Source organism: Schistocerca gregaria, chromosome 3, assembly GCF_023897955.1.
Source record: "Schistocerca gregaria isolate iqSchGreg1 chromosome 3, iqSchGreg1.2, whole genome shotgun sequence".
NCBI classification, from domain to species: Eukaryota; Metazoa; Arthropoda; class Insecta; order Orthoptera; family Acrididae; genus Schistocerca; species Schistocerca gregaria.
In genome coordinates, this window is record NC_064922.1 from 157640845 (window position 1) to 157663759 (window position 22915).

The following is a 22915-nucleotide window of genomic DNA, read 5'->3' on the forward strand; positions in this document are numbered from 1 at the left end:
GTTAACGACACGTACTGTGAAACAGTCAAGAACACAGGGCGTAAGTACAGTCTAGAGGCGGGAAAGTACGCAAAGTGGGACCCCCTCTCCCTACACTCCCACTTCCATCCAGTCCCATTCCCAACTCAACAAAACATCACCCAAACATCGTATTTCACAGCAAGAACACCCCCCTTCACCCTCCCCCCCCTCTCTCTCTCTCTCTCTCTCTCTCACATACACACAAACCCCTTCGCCCCCTGTCTCTCTCTCTCTCTCTCTCTCTCTCTCTCTCTCTCTCCCTCTCTCTCTCTCTCTCTCAGGCCGGCAGCGGTGGCCGAGCCGAGTGGTTCTAGGCGCTTCAGTCTGGTACCGCGCGACCGCTACGGTCGCAGGTTCCAATGCTGCCTCGGGCATGGATGTGTGTGGTGTCCTTAGGTTACTTAGGTTTACGTAGTTCTAAGTTCTAGGGGACTGATGATCACAGATGTTAAGTCCCATAGTGCTCAGAGCCATTTGAACCATTTGAACCACAAATTCCTTGTCTCCCCAATTCTATTCAGTACTTCCCATTAGTTACGCTCGTACTTGATCAACCCATCTAATCTTCAGAATTCTTCTGTAGCATCACATTTCTAAAGCTTCTGTTTCTTTTTATCTTAACTGTTTATCGTCCATATTTCACTATCATACAAGACTCTATACAAATGCCTTCAAAAAAAGGCTTCCTAACACACAAATCTATACTCGATGTTAACAAATTTCTCTTCTTCAAAAACGCTTTTCTTGCCATTGCCAGTCTACATTTTATATCGTTTCTACTTCGGCCAGCATCAGTTATTTTGCTATCCTAACAGCAAAACTACTACTTTAAGTATCTCGTTTCCTAATCTAATTACCTTAGCATCCTCTGATTTAATTTCACTACATTTCATTATCCCTGTTCTGCTTTTGTTGGTATTCACCTTATATTTTCTTTTCAAGACAGTGTCCTCTCCGTTCTACTGATCTTTTGCTGTCTCTGACAGAATTATTGTGACATCGACAAACCCTGAAGTTTTTATTTCATCTCCCTGAACTTTAATCCCTGCTCTAAACTTTTTCTATTGTTTCTTTTACTACTTATTGCATGTACATAATTAATAACATCAGGGATAGGCTAGAACCTTGTCTAACACCGTTTTTAACCATAAGTAGAGCTGCAGGTCCTCAGGAAAAATTACGACTGTAGTTTCCTCTTGCTTTCAGCCGTTTGCATCGCCAGGACAGCAAGGACGTTTTTGTTGACGTTATAACGCCAGATCAGTCAGTCATCCAGACTGTTGCCCCTGCAACCATCGAAAAGGCCACTGCTCCTCTTCAGGAACCACACGTTTGTCTGGCCTCTCAACACATACCCCTCCGCTGTGGTTGCACCTAAAGTATCGCTTACATTTCTTACTCTTACTAATTACGTATTTTTTCAGAGCCTTAAGAAACATCAATGAATCTGTCTTTAAGTGTATAGATGGTTTCTTATCTGCCAGCCCAAAGTGTTGGATTTTGTGTTCTTAGCGTTACCATGGGAGCACTCAAGTGACATTTTTTTAAAAATCCTATTGCCGTAGCATAGCTTGATCCAAAAGATCTGTAGCTGTTCTCAACCGTTTCGAAATCCATGTCTCTTTGTTGATTAGCCTCTTAGCCTCTACAGCACCCTTAAAAAATGCATTTAAATTGTGAATAGATTCATGTTTGCGGATGCTATGTCATAGCTTCCTCACTTTTAATACCTTTTGGTGTATATATTCAATTAACTAATGTTCGTATCGCAATGCAGGCTGGAGGTAAATGATTCGCACACCTTAACATCACTATGATTTCTTTAACAATCTTCCATCATTTTAACACAGAAAAAGACTTCTCTTGATTGACTGATTTTACTAATTTGTCCAATTTTTCTTCCTCGTTTAACTTTTCCCATTTGTCGCTAATTTTTTAAAATTTCCATAGGCACATTATCCTCGGGGTATTGCTACGTTCGTAACTGTCTAGTTACTCTGTGGTATACATAAATAAAAACTTCAATGCCCATTTACACGCCATAAGATAAAAAGGAATGATACACATCCAGTCAGTAAGAACATACACATATAAAAGTTTACCAAATCGAACAAACCCACTTCTGACAGAGAATGTACTTATATTTACATAACATCAAGTATTACAGAAACTATTTCGATTAATTACGTAAGAGTGTCCCACAATAATCTAGAAAACGCGAAGGTGAAAGAAAAGGTAAGTCGGGATTCGAACCCTCTGCCGACTTAACTTTTGTTCGGTAACGTGGTGTTGTGGCGAAACAAGCGCTGTATCATTTGAGAGATTACAGAAGCAAGCGAGTGTGCCGGGACTTAACCCCAGTTCACTGCTACTAGCGCTACGCCGTCGTAACGTTCCTGTGCGTAGCATACAAGATATTGCGCCATAATCTAAATAGTTTTTCCAAACTTTGTCATTGAATGCTTCAGTATATTAATGTTTGAACTGTTAAATCTCAGAGTGATTAGATAAATATCTTTCTCCTTAATATATCGTTTTAAATAAAAAACAAGTGGCGCTAAATAATAAAGCAAGAAAGCCAAAAGTGTTCAGAACGTGCAAATGTATATGAAAATCAACTTTATCGGAACAGTATTTTGCTGAGGATCCACGTTTTTCGAAAAATTGAAGGCGGTAAAAAAACTCTTTGATCTTAGCCAAAAGGTCGAGATTATACTCAGGAAGATAACAATTCGTATGACAGTTTAGTATAAAAACATTAACCATGTCACCCCGTTAAGCTATGTCTAATAATTTTCAAATAATTTACTGAAAACTAAATTTTGAACAAAAATGTCCTTATTTGTAACAGATTAAGGACCATTTACACTACTGGCCATTAAAATTGCAACACCACGAAGATGACGTGCTACAGACGCGAAATTTAACCGACAGGAAGAAGATGCTGTGTTATGCAAATGATTAGCTTTTCAGAGCATTCACACAAGGTTGACGCCGGTCGCGACACCTACAACGTGCTGATATGAGGAAAGGTTCCAACCGATTTTTCATACACAAACAGCAGTTGATCGGCGCTGCCTGGTGATGCCTCGTGTAAGGAGAAGAAATGCGTACCATCACGTTTCCGACTTTGATAAAGGTCGGATTGTAGCCTATCGCGATTGCGGTTTATCGTAACGCGACATTGCTGCTCGCGTTGGTCGAGATCCAATGACTGTTAGCAGAATATGGAATCAGTGGGTTTAGGAGGGTAATACGGAACGCAGCGCTGGATCCCAACGGCTTCGTACCACTAGCTGTCGAGATGACAGGCATCTTATCCGCAATGCAGTAACGGATCGTGCAGCCACGTCTCGATCCCTGAGTCAACAGATGGGGACATTTGCAAGACAGCAACCATCTCCATGCACAGTTCGATGACGTTTGCAGTAGCATGGACTATCAGCTCGGAGACCATGGCTGTGGTTACCGTTGGCGCTCCATCACAGACAGGAGCGTCTGCGATGCTGTACTCAACGACGTACCTGGGTGCACGAATGGCAAAACGTAATTTTTTCGGATGAATCCAGGTTCTGTTTACAGCATCATGACGTTCGCATCCGTGTTTGGAGACATAGCGGTGAACGAACATTGGAAGCGTGTATTCGTCATTGCCATATTGGCGTATCTCCCGGCGTGATGGTATGGGGTGCCGTTGATTACACTTGTCGATCACCTCTTGTTCGCATTGATGGCACTTTGAACAATGAACGTTACATTTCAGATGTGTTACGACCCGTGACTCCACCCTTCATTCGATCCCTGCGAAACACTACATTTCAGCACGATAATGCACGACCGCATGTTGCACGTCCTGTACGGGCCTTTCTGGATAGAGAAAATGTTCGACTGCTGCCCTGGCCAGCACATTCTCCAGATCTCTCACCAATTGAAAACGTCTGGTCAATGGTGGGCGAGCAACTGCCTCCTGACAATACGGCAGTCACTACTATTGATGAACTATGGTATCGTGTTGAAGCTGCATGGGCAGCTGTACCTCTACACGCCATTCAAGCTCTGACTCAATGCCCAGGCGTAACAAGTCCTTTATTACGGCCAGAGGTGGTTGTTGTGGGTACTGATTTCTCAGGATCTATGCACCCAAATTGCGTGAAAATGTAATCACATGTCAGTTCTAGTGTAATATATTTGTCCAATGAATATCCAGTTAGCATCTGCATTTGTTCTTGGTGTAGGAATTTTATGGCCAGTTGTGTATTTTAATGATAGAACATTTCGATTACAGAAGCTGACAAAGCTATTAAATAATAGAGCTATTACAAATTTCAAGACTTTTAAGCAAATACCAATCAATACAAGGTCTCTTAAAGACATAATTCAGAGGTCAAGTTCTAATGTCAGTTCCGTTCTAAAAATTATAGACAGGAAAATTTAATTGCAGGAGAGCTAAAACTTTTTCTATGATTAAAGCCAACTTAACTCCAGTCATACAAAAATTACGAAGATTCTAAATTGATACACAACAGTGTTTGTTGTTGTTGTTGTGGTCTTCAGTCCAGAGACCGGTTTGATGCAGCTCTTCATGCTACTCTATCCTGTGCAAGGTTTTTTATCTCCCAGTACCTACTGCAACCTACATCCTTCTGAATCTGTTTAGTGTATTCATCTCTTGGTCTCCCTCTACGATTTTTACCCTCCACGCTGCTCTCCAGTACTAAACTGGTGATACCTTGATGCCTCAGAACATGTCTTACCAACCGATCCGTTTTTGTAGTCATTTTGTGCCACAAATTCCTCTTCTTCCCAACACTATTTCAGTACCTCCTCATCAGCTATGTGATCTACCCATCTAATCTTCAACATTGTTCTGTAGCACCACATTTCGAAAGCTTCTATTCCTTTCTTCTTGAAACTATTTATCGTCCACGTATCACTTCCATACATGGCAACACTCCATAAGAATTTCAGATACGGCTTCCTGATACTTAAATCTATACTCGATGTTGACAAATTTCTATTCCTCAGTAACACTTTTCTTGCCATTGCGAGTCTATATTTTATATCCCCTCCGACCATTATCAGTTATTTTGCTCCCCAAACTGTAAAACTCCTTTACTACTTTAAGCGTCTCATTTCCTAATGTAATTCACGCAGCATCACCCTATTTAATTCGAATACATTCCATTATACTCAGTGTTATTAAATGATATGCGTCCGAAAATGCGGTCATTTAGATGCTGCTACTTCGCCACGCGGGATTAGCCGAGCGGTCTTAGGCGCTGCAGTCATGGTCTGTGCGGCTGGTCCCGGCGAAGATTCGAGTCCTCCCTCGGGCATTGGTGTGTGTGTTCTTTCTTAGGATAATTTAGATTAAGTAGTGTGTAAGCTTAGGGACTGATGACCTTAGCAGTTAAGTCCCATAAGATTTAACGCACATTGAACATTTTTGCTGCTACCTCGGCCATCCGCTGCGCCCGTATATACTGTAAATACAGCGTGAGAGGTGACCACTTCACCTCGCACCCAGCTACCATCCGGTCCGCGTCAGTCAAACGCCGGCTTACGCACTGCCTCTGATGACATCACCGCCAGGCGGCAGCTAAACGCATGTTTTCGGTACAAATGGGAAGTGAACACGCGAGGACTACACACCGTCCTGGATCGCTTAAATTTCACTGAAGTAACTGTTTGTGTGCCGCCCGTAATGTTAACAAAACCGCGTGGCAAGTGGTGACTTTATTTTCCGCTTTTGTGGCGAGAAATCATCTTTGAATATCAGAAGTTGGGGCGAAAGACCGTTTAATGGGAACTTACAGCAGACGTCGTCTCTGAAGTGCCGACAGCGCTGTTTATGATAGAGACATCATTGTTATTATTACGGTGATCAGGTTCAGATGGTTCAAATGGCTCTGAGCACTTAAACCTAACTAACCTAAGGACATCACACACATCCATGCCCGAGGCAGGATCCGAACCTGCGACCGTAGTAGTCGCGCGGTTCCGGACTGAGCGCCTGAACCGCACGGCCACCGCGGCCGGCACGGTGATCAGGAATATTACTATGTTGTGCGTGTGAAAGTTATCAAATATAGCGTTCAACAGAATGTGTTGATAGTAAGTTACTATGGGACCAAACTGCTGAGCTCATCCGTCCCTAGGCTTACACACTACTTAACCTAACTTAACACACACACTCATGCCCGAGGGAGGACTCGAACCTCCGACGGGGGAAGCAGCGCGAACTATGGCAAGGCGCCCTTAGACCGCGGGGCTACCACGCGTGGCGATCAATTACAACTCAAAACATTCATTTATAGTCCTAGTTCCTGATCCCGCTGAGTAAACAGAGAGTAGAAACAATTCTTACGTGAGAAAAGTAGCATGTTGACTTGCAGACTGGAAACTATGGTCAGTATATCCGCCGTTGCTTTCTGGCTGACCATAAAAATAGCTTTCAGGCTCTCGTAGAAGGTGACGGCGCCGCTGCCCCACAGTTCCTCTGTACACTACATTAGGGAACAGCTTCGCCCTGAGAAACTTTGCATTTTATCTTCCATAGGCTTTAATCACCAAAATGTTATTAATTTACTTTTAGTTATAACAAGTTCTAATAACACCGACACGTTTTTCGTGTATCTTCAATTTACCATTCTCTTGAAACGGCCTACGCTGAGAACACGGGAGCTATAACGCAATAGCACCTAAATACAAAGATTATTTAACCACAAAACGACGTTTTCTGTCGTTTTAATCCAACAAATAGTGGCAATAACGATTCATTCACGAGACATTCAATGTGATAGTGCTTAGAAACAACATATATCCAAGGGGTGTATGGTACGAAAATAGCCTTCTACTGAACACGACAAATACAGTGAAGCGACTTGCTGTCTAAGTGCTACAAGCTATCTACTTGTGACGTAGGGAGCGTTCTTGCGTCCTAATGGCTTTACTTTGCGTGACACGTCGCCGAAATATCACAAAACTCATTTGCTTTGCACGTGGGGAAACGGCTCCTGACCGTGAAATAGCGGTAAGTGGCGTCACAAAACTCGTAGGGCGCCACGTCAACGCTAGATAACTCGTCCCGTGTACCAACGGCCTTGGCATTAGTTGGAGACGACTAGCGAGCAACGTGAATTTGTCTTCTCCAGTCAACTACATCTCAAGAAAACCATGAAATGCAGAGAAAAACGGAGCAATGACATCGGTCAGAGGGTAAGGTACCGAGCGAGATGGCTTAGTGGCTAGCATACTGCACTCGCTTTCGGGAGGACGACGGTTCAAACCCATCAAGATTTAGGTTTTCCGTGGTTCCCCTAAATCTCCCCAGGAAAATGCCGGGATGGTTCCTTTGAAAGGGCACGGACAATTTCCTTTCTCGTCTTTGACGCAATACATGCTTGCTATTCTCATTTCCCGTAATTACACGATCTGCAAAACTCAGATCTGCCTCAGTCAGACATGGATAAACAGTCTGGATAACTGGTTTTTCAAAATCCTCAATATGCCGATAACTGTAATGTCAAAGCTCTCCACACTCACTGAACATACAAGCTTATAAGAATTTATGTTACGGGTTCGCAGAAAGGTGCAATCAGTTTTACACCTGTGTGTACAGCGACAGACATCTTTTAGTGAAGCCTGACGTTTGGTGAGGTAAGATGGCGGCGTCAAGAAGATTATATATGGTACTACTACGAATTTCTGAAACGAAATGAGCCGGCTGCTGTGGCCGAGCGGTTCTAGGCGCTTCAGTCCGGAACCGCGCTGCTGCTCCTGTCGCAGGTTCGAATCCTACCTCGGGCATGGATGTATGTGATGTCGTTAGGTTAGTTAGGTTTAAGTAGTTCTAAGCTCTAGGGGACTGATAACCTCTGATGTTAAGTCCTATAGTGTTTCGAGCCATTGGAACCATTTTTTGAAACGAAGTGAAGCGTTACGTGATATAAACAAGTTCTGCGGTTGAGCTAATATTTACATACTACTTCAGTTTACCACATACTCGTACAATGTATAATCATGTTAAAAGAAGAGCATCAAACTACATATACACACATTTAAAGCAGACCGTAGTTTTCGTAAGAACACTCAAATGAATAAAGGCACCTGCTATCAACGACAAATAGTAAGTTCTACTTACAGGAACACTTTCACAACTGGCATATTATTCGAAAAATGTCTAACAGTACAAAAGCAAAAATACATAAGACATTTCTAGTTATCCCAGCGTGTTCCTTTCCTTGTATCTTCCGTATGCTATACGAAAAAATGTAGCCAAACACGAAGCATGTATTCACCATTACGTCAAACTGTAAAGGTAATGTAGTTATATTAGTTTGTCCCGATTTCTTACGACTGTTTTATCAATATACAGCTGTTTACAAGTCCTTTGCGCTCGCCACCATAATGTGATTCTCAAGTGCTGGCTTCAGTGACAGCAAAGATACTGTATACAGTATTGCAAACAAGGAAGTAAAGAAAAATGGGAGACGGCACTATAGACATACGATATACATTGCCCAAAACATTAACAGACTACTCTATACGATTGCTTCTTACTCTTAATTTCTGCCGTGTGCACGCAACTGCTGTTTTGAATAGTAAAATTAGTGTGGAACCATAGTAGTACCTTAACAAAGTATAAGGAAAACAATTTGTTCACATATTTCGAAAAACCAAGAAGAGAAGGATGTGATATGAAAACGACGCTTTCGTGACACATTTTATTCCACTTTTTCTATATTTGTATTGATAGCAAAATCCAAAATCAAATAGGGGTAATGCAGGAGTAGGTTCAATAATGAATAAAAAAAATAGGAGTGCAGGTAAGATACTACAAACAGCATATTGAACGCATTATTGTGGCCAAGACAGACACGAAGCCCATGCCTACTACAGTAGTACACGTTTATATGCCAACTAGCTCTGCAGATGATGAAGAAATTGATGAAATGTATGATGAGATAAAAGAAATTATTCAGGTAGTGAAGGGAGACGAAAAGTTAATAGTCATGGGTGACTGGAATTCGACAGAGATGGATTGGGGCTAAGAAATGAAAGAGGAAGCCGCCTGGTAGAATTTTGCAAAGAGCATAACTTAATCATAGCTAACACTTGCTTCAGGAATCATGAAAGAACGTTGTATACATGGAAAAACCCTGGAGATACCACAAGGTTTCAGATATATTATATAATGGTAAGACAGAGATTTAGAAACCAGGTTTTAAATTGTAAGACATTTCCAGGGGCAGATGTTGACACTGAATGGAAGAGGAGGTAGATGAAGATGAAATGGGAGATATGATACAGCGTGAAGAGTTTGACAGAGCACTGAAAGACCTAAGTCGAAGTAAGGCCCCGGGAGTAGAGAACATTCCACTAGAACTACTGACAGCCTTGGGAGAGCCAGTCCTGACAAAACTCTACCATCTGGTGAGCAAGACTTATGAGACAGCCAAAATTCCCTCAGACTTCAAGAAGACTATAATAATTCCAATCCCGAAGAATGTAAGTGTTGACAGATGTGATAATTACCGAACTATCAGTTTAATAAGTCACAGCTGCAAAATACTAACGCAAATTCTTTACAGACGAGTAGAAAAACTGGTAGAAGCCGACCTCGGGGAAGATCAGTTTGGATTCCGTAGAAATGTTGGAACACGTGAGGCAATACTGACCCTACGGTGGCGTTATAAGAGTCGAGGGACAAGAAAGGGAAGCAGTGGTTGGGAAGGGAGTAAGACAGGGTTGTAGCCTCTCCCCGACGTTATTCAATCTGTATATTGAGCAAGCAGTAAAGGAAACAAAAGAAAAGTTCGGAGCAGGTATTAAAATCCATGGAGAAGAAATAAAACTTTGAGGTTCGCTGATGACATAGTAATTCTGTCAGTGACAGCAAAGGACTTGGAAGAAGAGCTGAACGGAATGGACAGGGTCTTGAAAGGAGGATATAATATGAACATCAACAAAAGCAAAACGAGAATAATGGAATGTAGTCGAATTAAACCGGGTGATGCTGAGGAAATTAGAATAGGAAACAAGACACTTAAAACAGTAAAGGAGTTTTGCTATTTGGGGAGCAAAATAACTGATTATGGTCGAAGTAGAGAGGATATAAAATGTAGACTGGCAATGGCAAGGAAAGCGTTTCTGTAGAAGAGAAATTTGTTAACTTCGAGTATTGATTTAAGTATCGGGAAGTCGTTTCTGAAAGTATTTGTATGGAGTGTAGCCATGTATGGAAGTGAAAGCTTTCGAAATGTGGTGCTACAGATGAATGCTGAAGATTAGATGGGTAGATCACATAACTAATGAGGAGGTGTTGAATAGAATTGGGGAGAAGAGAAGTATGTGGCACAACTTGACTAGAAGAAGGGATCGGTTGGTAGGACATGTTCTGAGGCATCAAGGGATCACTAATTTCGTACTGGACTGCAGCGTGGAGAGTAAAAATCGTAGAGGGAGACCAAGAGATGAATACTCTAAGCAGATTCAGAAGGATGTGAGCTGAAGTAGGTACTGGGGGATGAAGAAGCTTGCGCAGGATAGAGTAGCATCGATAGCTGCATCAAAGCAGTCTCAGGACTGAAGACCACAACAACAACAGCAAAAGAAGCTGTAATTCCGAAACCAATGCTTGTTTGCTTACTATACTGCTTCTTGCTCGACATATTTTTAAACCATGCGACTGCTACGGTCGCAGATTCGAATCCTGCCTCGGGCATGGATGTGTGTGATGTCCTTAAGTTAGTTAGGTTTAAGTATTTCTAAGTTCTAGGGGACTGATGACCACAGCATTTGAGTCCCATAGTGCTCAGAGCCATTTTTGAACATATTTTTAGCCTTGAACTCGTAAGCACATCTTTAATGTTCAGGTGTGCAGAAAACTTACCTGCGTGTTCTTTTGTTAAGCCATAAACGTGTGCAGTGAGGAAAGTAGCAAGGCATGCTTTTGTACCTTGTGCATGTCAACAAAGTGAACGGTTATTGAAATGTCAAAGAAACAGAACTGCATGGACGTACACCTCCATGCAGAATATAATTCTTGTTTTGTTGAATTGTCAGTGCATTAGTCTCACCGTAGTTTACAAATCTCCTCACTTTGAAATCTTACGCATGATGCATCATTCAGTGTGTTATCAATAACATCAATTTACAGGGTAAAAAAAAGACAATTTTTTTAAAATCTTAAAGCACTGTCGAATGTTGTAAATGTGATCAAGGAAATGGTCTCAAAGACTTAAGACTCCGTAAAATTGGTATTTCGTTTTAACATTTATGTCAGTAATTTTATTAGTAGTGTAAGAAGTAGGCGTACCTTTCCCACTCTGTCAGTTTTTTACGAATAACCAAACATAACACAGCTGGAATTTACATCTAGTTTTATCATCTGCTTAGTTTTATTTTTAAATTTAATTTTGAGGTTTTCAAATTATATAAGCCTATACCATTCTTTGTAATATACCAATAGTTAGTTAGTTTCATGTTCCATGTTCATTTGGACGATAAATCGTAATGATGTGGAACGAGACATTATACACTACTGGCCAAAAAATTGCTACATCAAGAAGAAATGCAGATGATAAACGGGTACACATTGGAAAAATATTATACTAGAACAGACATGTGATTACATTTTCACGCAATTTGGGTGCATAGATCCTGAGAAATCAGTACCCACAGCAACCACCTCTGGCCCTAGTAACAGCCTTGAAACGCCTGGGCATTGAGTTAAACAGACCTTGGATGGCGTGTACAGGTACAGCTGTCCATGCCGCTTTAACACGATACCACAGTTCATCAAGTGTAGAGACTGGCGTATTGTGACGAGCCAGTTGCTCGGCCACCATTGACCAGACGTTTTCAATTGGTGAGAGATCTGGAGAATGTGCTGGACAGGGCAGGCAGCAATCGAACATTTTCTGTATCCAGAAAGGCCCGTACAGGACGTGCAACATGCGGTCGTGCATTATCCTGCTGAAATGTAGGGTTTCACAGGGATAGAATGAAGGGTAGAGCCACGGGTCGTAACACAGAAATGTAACGTCCACTGTTCAAAGTGCCGTCAATGCGAACAAGAGGTGACCGAGACGTGTAACCAGTGGCACCCCATACCATGTCGCCGGGTTATACGCCAGTATGGGGACGACGAATACATGCTTACAATGTGCATTCACTGCGATGTCGCCAAACACATATGCGACCATCATGATGCTGTAAACAGAACCTGCATTCATCCGAAAAAATGATGTTTTGCCATTCATGCACCCAGGTTCGTCGTTGAGTACACCATCGCACGCGCTCCTGTCCGTGATGCAGCGTCAAGGGTAACCGCAGCGATGGTCTCCGAGCTGATAGTCCATGCTGCAGGAAACGTCGCCGAACTGCGTGCAGATCGTTGTTGTCTTGCAAACGTCCCCATCTGTTGACTCAGGACAGAGACGTGGCTTCACGATCCGTTACAGCCATGCGTATAAGATGCCTGTCATCTCGACTGCTAGTGATACGAAGCCGTTGGGATCCAGCGCTGCGTTCCGTATTACCCTCCTAAACCCACTGATTCCATATTCTGCTAATAGTCAATGAATCTCGACCAACGCGAGCAGCAATGTCGCGATACGATAAATCGCAATCGCGATAGGCTACAATCCGACCTTTATCAAAGTCGGAAACATGATGGTACGCATTTCTCCCCCTTACACGAGGCATCACAACAACGTTCCACCAGGAAACGCCGGTTAACTGCTATTTGTGTACAAGAAATCGGTTGGAAACTTTCCTCATGTCAGCACGTTGTAGATGTTGCCTCCCTCGCCAACGTTGAGTGAATGCTCTGAAAAGCTGATCATTTGCATTTTAATGGCCAGTAGTGTATATTGACATCAATTCTTTTCTGTAAATATGCCTCCATGCTGATAATTTGTAAGTTTTTTCGTTTTTAATTAAAGATAGGTAAATGTTAATCCTTAACTCATTTCCACATTACAGAAATAGATAATATTCTGCGGAATCGGAGGAGTTGTGAAAGAGGAGCGTCTTCAGTTTCGTTTCTAATTTTACTTTGCTGTCTGTCAGGCATTTTATATCAATGGGTAAGTGATCAAAACTGTGTTTGCAGCGAACCCCTGTTTGTGCTACAGACAACTTTAATGTGGCCTAATGAATGTCATTTTTTATTCGGGTTTTGTAATTCTGCACAAGATTGTTCCTGTTGAAGTGCAGTGTATTATTTACAACAAACTTCATGATGGAATAACTATACTGTGAGACGGATAGTTTGATACCCACACGAAGAGCTGCAGGCAGGCACGACGAAAGGAGCGCTGACAGAAATATGAACAATGAATAATTATCGGCAAGATGTATTTGGGGCATGAGATGCCCCAACAAAAAAATTCAAATTGCTCTGAGTACTGTGGGACTTCTGAGGTCATCAGTCCCCTAGATCTTAGAACTACTTAAACCTAACTATCCTGAGGACCTCACACATAGCCATGCCCGAGGCAGGATTCGAACCTGCGACCGTAGCGGTCGCGCGGTTCCAGACTGTAGCGCCTAGAACCTTTCGGTCACCTCGGCGGGCATGCCCCAACAGTCGGAGAGGTTACGCAGCCGTGTGTTGTGTGGGGCGAGACCGTTGGTATAGTGTGGCTCGTTAGTCGGAGCGTTTGCGATTTTCAATGGAAAACACAGGGAAGAAGATAAAGAACGGTCACTGAGTAAAGTAAGGAAAATCTCAAGTCAAATGACAGAAATAAATACACTACGATAAAAGTAAACAGTGCTACCGTAATTGCTTGAATGGCTCCACTTGCGAATGAAATGCGATTCTTTTAAAGTTTAGATTAGGATCGGATCGATTAGTACACTCGTAATAAACGCAAGCTGATATTTCTGATGAAACAACTACAAAATCAAAGCACACGGGTACGGCACGGGTACGTCAGAGTGACGTCATGGAAAAGTATCACCGCGGTGAACCACCGAGGTATGAATGCGGTGAACCTAATGTTTTGGGCTAATTAAGTCGCTGGACGTCGGCTTCAAGTCTGTTACGTAATGACAACCCCCTTATTCTTTTGCTGATTGCAGGTCTAGTGATGTATGTCTGTGGGTGTCACGTACTAGCGGAACCCATATGTTTGTTGATGCCTTACTCTCTGAAGAAAGGAAAGTAGATTAACGTCGTCACAACATCGATGTAGAGTTGTGTCACGGTGGTGTGTTGAAACACAAGTTTTGCATGCACGTATCATAAGAAATAATACACTTTTATAAGATTTTCTAACGATTATAGACGGATTTAAAACATTACGGCGTATTGTTGTCAGAAGATAATTTCCCTTTTAAATCAAATGTGTCTTGTAAACGGATGAAATGTGATTTGAAATTGTTGTTACCGCTTACACATACTTAAATAAGGGGGGCCAGATATCCTATTTTCAATATCAGTACAGGGTACCCACGTTTTATTAGCTTCCGTCTCTGTACAACTGAATCCGTGGAGGTCAGCGGAATTCGTGTTGCTAAATATTGTTTCTTCTCACTGCTAAATTTGGCTATCAAATGATAGGTCATTATTACTTAATGCTATGTTTCTTATCGGTCATAGGTAATTTATAGCAGTAAGAACAATTTGAAAAAGACCTCTTATACCATTGTGTACTCTCCAATCTGACACTAAGCGTATTAATCATTCACAACGAGAAGACTGTAGGAGCAGTCACTGAGGGTAGTAGCCGTTTCGATAGAAATCGAAAGACTGTATATGACTTCGGACTGATGTTCACTCGCTTCTAGTAGGTATCAACCTTAGCTATCAATATTGTGAGTAAAGAGTACCTTCACTGCACTTACGAATAAATTTAAATTTCAAGTATTACGTATATATGGTTTTAATTTTATTTTGGAACTGGGGATATGTGTACTTGTTTGTTTTATATGTTTCATGAGGGGCACAGCAGCTAAGGGGCAGTAGAAGGGATCTTAAGCCTTGTCCGAAATGTTGTCGTAATGAGACATAGACCTCACAGAGTCGGCGGCCGCAGGCAAGAAGATGATGCCGGAAGCTTTCCTTAAATGCTATGGCTTATGTTCAAATGGTTCAAATGGCTCTGAGCACTATAGGACTCAACTGCTGTGGTCATCAGTCCCCTAGAACTTAGAACTACTTAAACCTAACTAACCTAAGGACATCACACACATCCATGCCCGAGGCAGGATTCGAACCTGCGACCGTAGCAGTCGCACGGTTCCGGACTGTGCGCCTAGAACCGCGAGACCACCGCGGCCGGCTATGGCTTATGTTAATAAAATAGTGTTAAACTATGTCAAAATATTAATTGAAGTGATGCATATTCAGTTCTGAAATGGTCGCGCTTGCTGGCACATGTATATTAAATTATTTAGTTTCACATCACGTGGCAGTATTGTGTGTATAGTGCTTTGTAATGAAACAGTTTGTGGCCTCTGGAATGAAGTTAAAAATGTTCGAGTGATTAATAATTGGAAGACACTGAATCAAAAATATTTGCCATGGATGTGTTTGAAGAACACAAGATATAGAAAATCTTTGAATCAAATTAGGTAATTATATTTTGAATATATATTTTTGAAGCACAAACATCATTTAGTGTCCACATTTCGACTGCTGCAGCAGGTTCAAAGTGGTTCAAATGGCTCTAAGCACTATGGGTCGTAACATCTGAGGTCATCACTCACCTAGACTTAGAACTACTTAAACCTAACTAATCTAAGGACATCGCACACATCCATGCCCGAGGCAGGATTCGAACCTGCGACCGTAGCAGTCGTGCGGTTCCGGACTGAAGCGCCTAGAACCGCTCGGCCAGCCCGGCCAGCTAGCACGTGACACTACAGGCCTTAGGAGTGTCAGTAGAAGCTCACGGCGGTGAGCGAATAACTATTTCACACGAATTTAAGAATTCTTAAGTGCCTGTTTAAATGCTTGGAGGTGCTGGATAGCACACGACAAAGTTAGGACCTTTATTGCGCACCTTTTCAGTTAAAGACAGAGCCCAGCGTCCGCAAGGACTAGAGGACAAGTCGACTAGTGTGACGTCGCAAGTTCGTTGCAGGGCACGTATACCTCGTTTGGCCTTGAAACAAGTACAGTGATGACTAAGAAAAACTCATCGCACTGTCAATACTTTCAGGGCAATTGTGAATATTTTTTATCAACTCCGATTACATGCTGCTAACCGAAGCGCCTTCACTTCCGGTTGCAGTGATATTCTACATCTACATCTACATCCACACTCCGCAAGCCACCTGACGGTGTGTGGCGGAGGGTACCTTGAGTACCTCTATCAGTTCTCCATCTATTCCAGTCTCGTATTGTTCGTGGAAAGAAGGATTGTCGGTATGCTTCGGTGTGGGCTCTAATCTCTCTGATTTTATCCTCATGGTCTCTTCGCGAGATATACGTAGGAATGAGCAATATACTGCTTGACTCCTCGGTGAAGGTATGTTCTCGAAACTTCAACAAAAGCCCCTACTGAGCTACTGAGCGTCTCTCCTGTAGTCTTCCTCTGGAGTTTATCTGTCATCTCCGTAACGCTTTCGCGATTACTAAATGATCCTGTAACGAAGCGCGCTACTCTCCGTTGGATCTTCTCTATCAACCCTATCTAGTACGGATCCCATACTGGTGAGCAGTATTCAAGCAGTGGGCGAACAAGCGTACTGTAACCTACTTCCTTTGTTTTCGGATTCTTCCAATCAATCTCAGTCCGGCATCTGATTCACCAACGATCAGCTTTATACATACGATCATTCCATTTTAAATCTCTCCTAATGCGTACTCCCAGGAAATTTATGGAATTAACTGCTTCCAGTTGCTGATCTGCTATTTTGTAGCTAAATGATAAGGGACCTATATTTCTATGTATTCGCAGCACATTACACTTGTCTACATTAAGATTCAATTGCCATTCCGTGCATCATGCGTCAATCCGCTGCAGATCCTCCTGCATTTCAGTACAATTTTCCATTGTTACAACCTCTCGATACACCATAGCATCATCTGCAAAAAGCCTCTGTGAACTCCCCATGTCATCCACAAGGTCATTTATGTATAATGTGAATAGCGACGGTCCTACGACACTCCCCTGCGGCACACCTGAAATCACTCTTACTTCGGAAGACTTCTCTCCATTGAGAATGACATGCTGCGTTCTGTTATCTAGTAACTCTTCAATCCAATCACACAATTGGTCTGATAGTACATATGCTCTGTTCAATAAACGACTGTGGGGAATTGTATCGAACGCCTTGCGGAAGTCAAGAAACACGGCATCTACCTGTGAACCCGTGTCTATGGCCCTCTGAGTCTCGTGGACGAATAGCGCGAGCTGGGTTTCACACGACCGTCTTTTTCGAAATCCATGCTGATTCCTACAGAGTAGATTTCTAGTCTCCAGAAAAGTCATTATACTCGAACATAATACGCGTTCCAAAATTCTACAACTGATCGACGTTAGAGATATAGGTCTATAGTTCTGCACATCTGTTCGACGTCCCTTCTTGAAAACGGGGATGACCTGTGCTCTTTTCCAATCCTTTGGTCTACTGAAGGTGACACACACGCACAGTCCGACAGACCGTCCGACCAATCGACCAATTCCGTTTGCAGCCTACACAGATCGCGACCGACTTTATTCAGCAATTACAGCACCACCCTGTTACTGCCAATATGGTTCAAATGGCTCTGAGCACTATGGGACAACAACTGAGGTCATCAGAACTTAGAACTACTTAAACCAAACTAACCTAAGAAGATCACACTCATCCATGCCCAGGGCAGGATTCGAACCTGCGATCGTAGCAGTCGTGCGGTGCCGGACTGAAGCGCCTAGAACCGCTCGGCCACCGCGTCCGGCTGTTGCTGTCGCTCATTGCGAATTTTTTATAATAAGTTCGCTGAGGTTGTTAAACATAGAAAGAAAAAGTATAGAGAAAACTGTGAGCAAGGGAGTGGTTAATGGAAAGAAATAAATTTCACCCATGCTCTGTTATTTGAGGAGCTGGGAGCCGATGACCCGTAATTATCTCAGAATGAATGTAGCATGCTTTTCGGTACGGCTGAACATTATAAAGTCATTCATAACGAGAAAGGATGGTAATGAGAGAAGCTGTAAGCTGCGAGGAAATGCTGCTGCAGCTAATATACGGTTTCTGGCCACTGGTAAAGGTTACGACCACCTCAGATTCAGTGCGGCTGTACCAAATGGTTCAAATGGCTCTAACCAACATTGGACTTAACATCTGACGTCATCAGTCCCCTAAACGTAGACTTGCAACGTGATTTATAGTTGCCTGAGGAAATTAACACAGTAAAGCAAATTAAATAAAACAAAACATGTTCACGTAAATTTTTATTTTATTTATCTATGTAACATAAAAGATGTCTCCCATAATTTTAAGAAAATAGTTTTAAATTAGAAGAAATGGTGGCGTCGCGCATCACCTAAGAAGTGTAATAACAGGTGCACAAGATGTGACCCATTTAGCAGTTACTAGATCTGTAAAGAAAGTCTTACTCTTCGCTCTCTGTAGCAGAAAGCTTGGAAATAAGCTAGTTTTTTTTAACACCTCTAACAATCAAGCAAGTATATTTAATGAGTAAAAGTCGATAGATTTCTAGGTTTTATTTCCTATATGCATCGGAAATGAAATCTAAGACCTAATCTTTCTGTATTTCGGTTTTTACATTTTATATCCGATGAGTACCGGAAATAGCCGGCCGGTGTGACCGAGCGGTTCTAGGCGCTTCAGTCTGGAACCGCGGACCGCTACGAGCGGAGGTTCGAAACTTGTCTCGGGCATGGATGTGTGTGGTGTCCTTAGGTTAGTTAGGTTTAAGTAGTTCTAGGGGATTGATGACCTCAGATGTTAAGTCCCATAGTGTTCAGAGCCACTTGAACCATTTGAAGTACCGGAAATAAAATTAAAAAACCGAAATACGGAAGGTAGACAGAATTATATTCATAAACTATATGCAGTTTACTCTGTCAACTTGCCACATGACAGCATTGTAAAATAGTAAAAAAAATAATTGGAAAAGCAGGTGCTTCATTTCTTGAATTCTATTGCTACAGTCCCTACACGACCTGTCCCACAGTTTCGTCCGCCTCACACTACGTCATGTGTGTGGGCTTTTCGGAAAGTAGGTCCGATCAGTCACAAAATGGAAAAAACAGTGAAAATCCAGCTACTTCTCTACATAGTTGCTGGTCCGACTCAGACATTTGTCATAGCATTGTACTAACTTTCCAATGCCCTCAGTTCTCGACGCTGCTCTGAAGTTCGTTGTTTGTGCCAAAATGTTGCCTTCATAGCAAGCGGTTCATGTGAGAGGAGATAAACATCAGAGGGAGCCAAGTCCGGGCTGTATGGTGGGCGATCAAACACATCCCACCGAAAACGCTTTTGGGCCGTCCTCAATGTCCCTGCATTGTGCGGCCGAGAATATTGTCACTAAGGAGGAAATACGTATGTCACGTGGGGTTACATGAGCGGGCAACGTTCCTTGGCTAGAGACATTATTGTTCTAGGCATCTATACGTGCTCACTGCGTGCTCAGAACTGAAGGAGTGATGTGCATACTAGAGAAACTGCCCAACACACCTGTGCAAATCTTCATCGGATTTTCATTGTCGTTTCTAGTTCGCGACCTATCGGACGTTACTTTCCGAATAGCCCTCGTATATTAGAGCAGAGTTTAACACCGCGGGCAGTGACAGAAGACGAATTTTTTGTCGAACGGCTAACACGACAACACTAAACACGACACAATTTGTTGGGTAAAGTGGTGGTGGGGATCGGGTGATGTGCAGTGGTCGTACGCAACTGACCTACCGGTCGGTTGGCCAAAGCGCCTACACACGTCCAGTTTCCAATTTGTTCATGTGAAGTACCCATGATCATGTATGATGTCTCTGACTCGATAGTAGAGGCCCCTACACATGAAACAACCCACCGACCGACAAATTGGACGTACGTGGGCGTTTTGACCAACCGACGGACGAACTTTCCTTGTCGGGATTTCGGGTGCGTAAGACAAAACGACTGTCCCCCCCCCCCCCCCCCCCCCGCACTCTCTCCACACCGCCCAACGAACTTCGCCGTGTCTTAGGGCTGTCGAGCCAACAGCCCGACTAAAGTTCGTCTTCAGCCACTGTTTCTGGAGAAATTTAAAATCTGCCGATGTTTGTGGGGCACGTCGTGCGAAGAGTGTAGTAATACGAATCCCGAATCCAGGATGTTTTCTTGTGGTACGTAGAAAGAACAAGAACCCGTCGACATTCTGTATTTCTATTTTTGTGTTTTATTTCAGATACATATCGGAGATGAAATCTAAAAACCGAAATATCGACATTCAATGGACATTTAGTACATACAATATATCTCCTTCATTATCATGTGTGTTAGAAGCGTCCGGCCTACACCTACCTCTCTGCTATGAAGAGCAAAGTGTAGGATAATTTTTACAGTTGTAACAGTTGCTAGATGCTTAATTTCTTTCGTATCTGTTGTTGTATTTATCAGATGATGTGCACCACTGCCATGTGTAGGCTTTCAGGTTCGAATCTGAAATGAGTTTCTTAAACATAAAAATCATCTTTTATGCTAAACATCTTAACAATCTGGACATGAAAATCTTTTGTTCTGCTTATTTTGCTTTACCATGATGGATTTCCTCAGCTAACTGCAAATCACATTGCAGGTTCAGGAATCATTTATGATAATAATTTTGGTGATAAATCAATGAATTTGAGGTCCTCTTAATGTCTGCCAGAGAGTAGTAAGCAGCCTCTCCTCGCAGCTTAAAGCTTCTCTCATGAATGTATTATTTTTCGTTAAGGATGGTGTGGTGATGTTCAGCAGCTCCGAAGTGAATAATTCATTCATTCTTAGATAATTACGAAAATCATCGGCTCCCAGCTGCTTAAGTACCAGAACATAAGTGAATTTATGATCTTGGATTAATCATTTCTCATTTTTTGGCCTTGTAACCTCCCCACCGGCAACCCCCCCCCCCCCCCCCCCCCAGATGAAATATGGACCTTGCTGTCGGTGAGGTGGCTTTTGTTCCTCAGCGATACAGACAGACGTACCGTAGGTGCAACCACAACATAAGGGTACCTGTTGAGAGGCCAGACAAATCCCAGAAGAGGGCACCAGCTTGTTAAATAGTTGTAGGGGCAACAATCTGAACGACTGACTGATCTCGCCTCGTAACATTAACCAAAATGGCCTTGCTGTGCTGGTACTGTGAACAGCTGAAAGCGAGGGGAAACAGCAGCCGTAATGTTTCCCAGGGACATGCAGCTCTACTGTAGGGAACGATCTATTGACACGTAATCACCATGGCTTCAGAAAACATCGCTCTTGTGCAACGCAGCTAGTTCTTTATTCGCACGAAGTAATGGCCGCTATCGACAGGGGATCTCAAGTTGATTCCGTATTTCTGGATTTCCGGAAGGCTTTTGACACCGTTCCTCACAAGCGACTTCTAATCAAGCAGCGGAGCTATGGGGTATCGTCTCAGTTGTGCGACTGGATTCGTGATTTCCTGTCAGGAAGGTCGCAGTTCGTAGTAATAGACGGCAAATCATCGAGTAAAACTGAAGTGATATCAGGGAAGCGTCCTGGGACCTCTACTGTTCCTGATCTATATAAATCACCTGGGTGACAATCTGAGCAGTTCTCTTAGACTGTTCGCAGATGATGCTGTAATTTACCGTCTAGTAAGGTCATCCGAAGACCAGTATCAGCTGCAAAGCGATTTAGAAAAGATTGCTGTATGGTGTGTCAGGTGGCACTTGACGCTAAATAACGAAAAGTGTGAGATGATCCACATGAGTTCCAAAAGAAATCCGTTGGAATTCGATTACTCGATAAATAGTACAATTCTCAAGGCTGTCAATTCAACTAAGTACCTGGGTGTTAAAATTACGAACAACTTCAGTTGGAAGGACCATATAGATAATATTGTCGGGAAGGCGAGCCAAAGGTTGCGTTTCATTGGAAGGACACTTAGAAGATGCAACAAGTCCACTAAAGAGACAGCTTACACTACACTCGTTCGTCCTCTGTTAGAATATTGCTGCGCGGTGTGGGATCCTTACCAGGTGGGATTGACGGAGGACATCGAAAGGGTGCAAAAAAGGGCAGCTCGTTTTGTATTATCGCGTTATAGGGGAGAGAGTGTGGCAGATATGATACACGAGTTGGGATGGAAGTCATTACAGCATAGACGTTTTTCGTCGCGGCGAGACCCTTTTACGAAATATCAGTCACCAACTTTCTCTTCCGAATGCGAAAATATTTTGTTGAGCCCAACCTACATAGGTAGGAATGATCATCAAAATAAAATAAGAGAAATCAGAGCTCGAACACAAAGGTTTAGGTGTTCGTTTTTCCCGCTCGCTGTTCGGGAGTGGAATAGTAGAGAGATAGTATGATTGTGGTTCGATGAACCGTCTGCCAAGCACTTAAATGTGAATTGCAGAGTAGTCATGTAGATGTAGATGTAGATGTATGGTTAGATGATGAGGGCGTCCTCTTGAGTAAAATATTCTGGGGGTAAAACAGTCTCCCATTCGGATCTCCGGGTGGGGACTACTCAGGATAATGTCATCAGGAGAAACAAAACTGGCATTCTACGGATCGGAGCGTGGAAGGTTAGATCCGTTAATCGGGCAGGTAGTTTAGAAAATTTAGAAAGTTGGGTGGATACGTTGAATTTAGATATAGTGGGAGTTAGTGAAATTTGGTGGCAGGAGGAACAGGACTTCTAGTCAGGTGAATACGGGGTTATAAATACAGAGACAAATAGGAGTAACGCAGAAGTGGGTTTAATAATGAA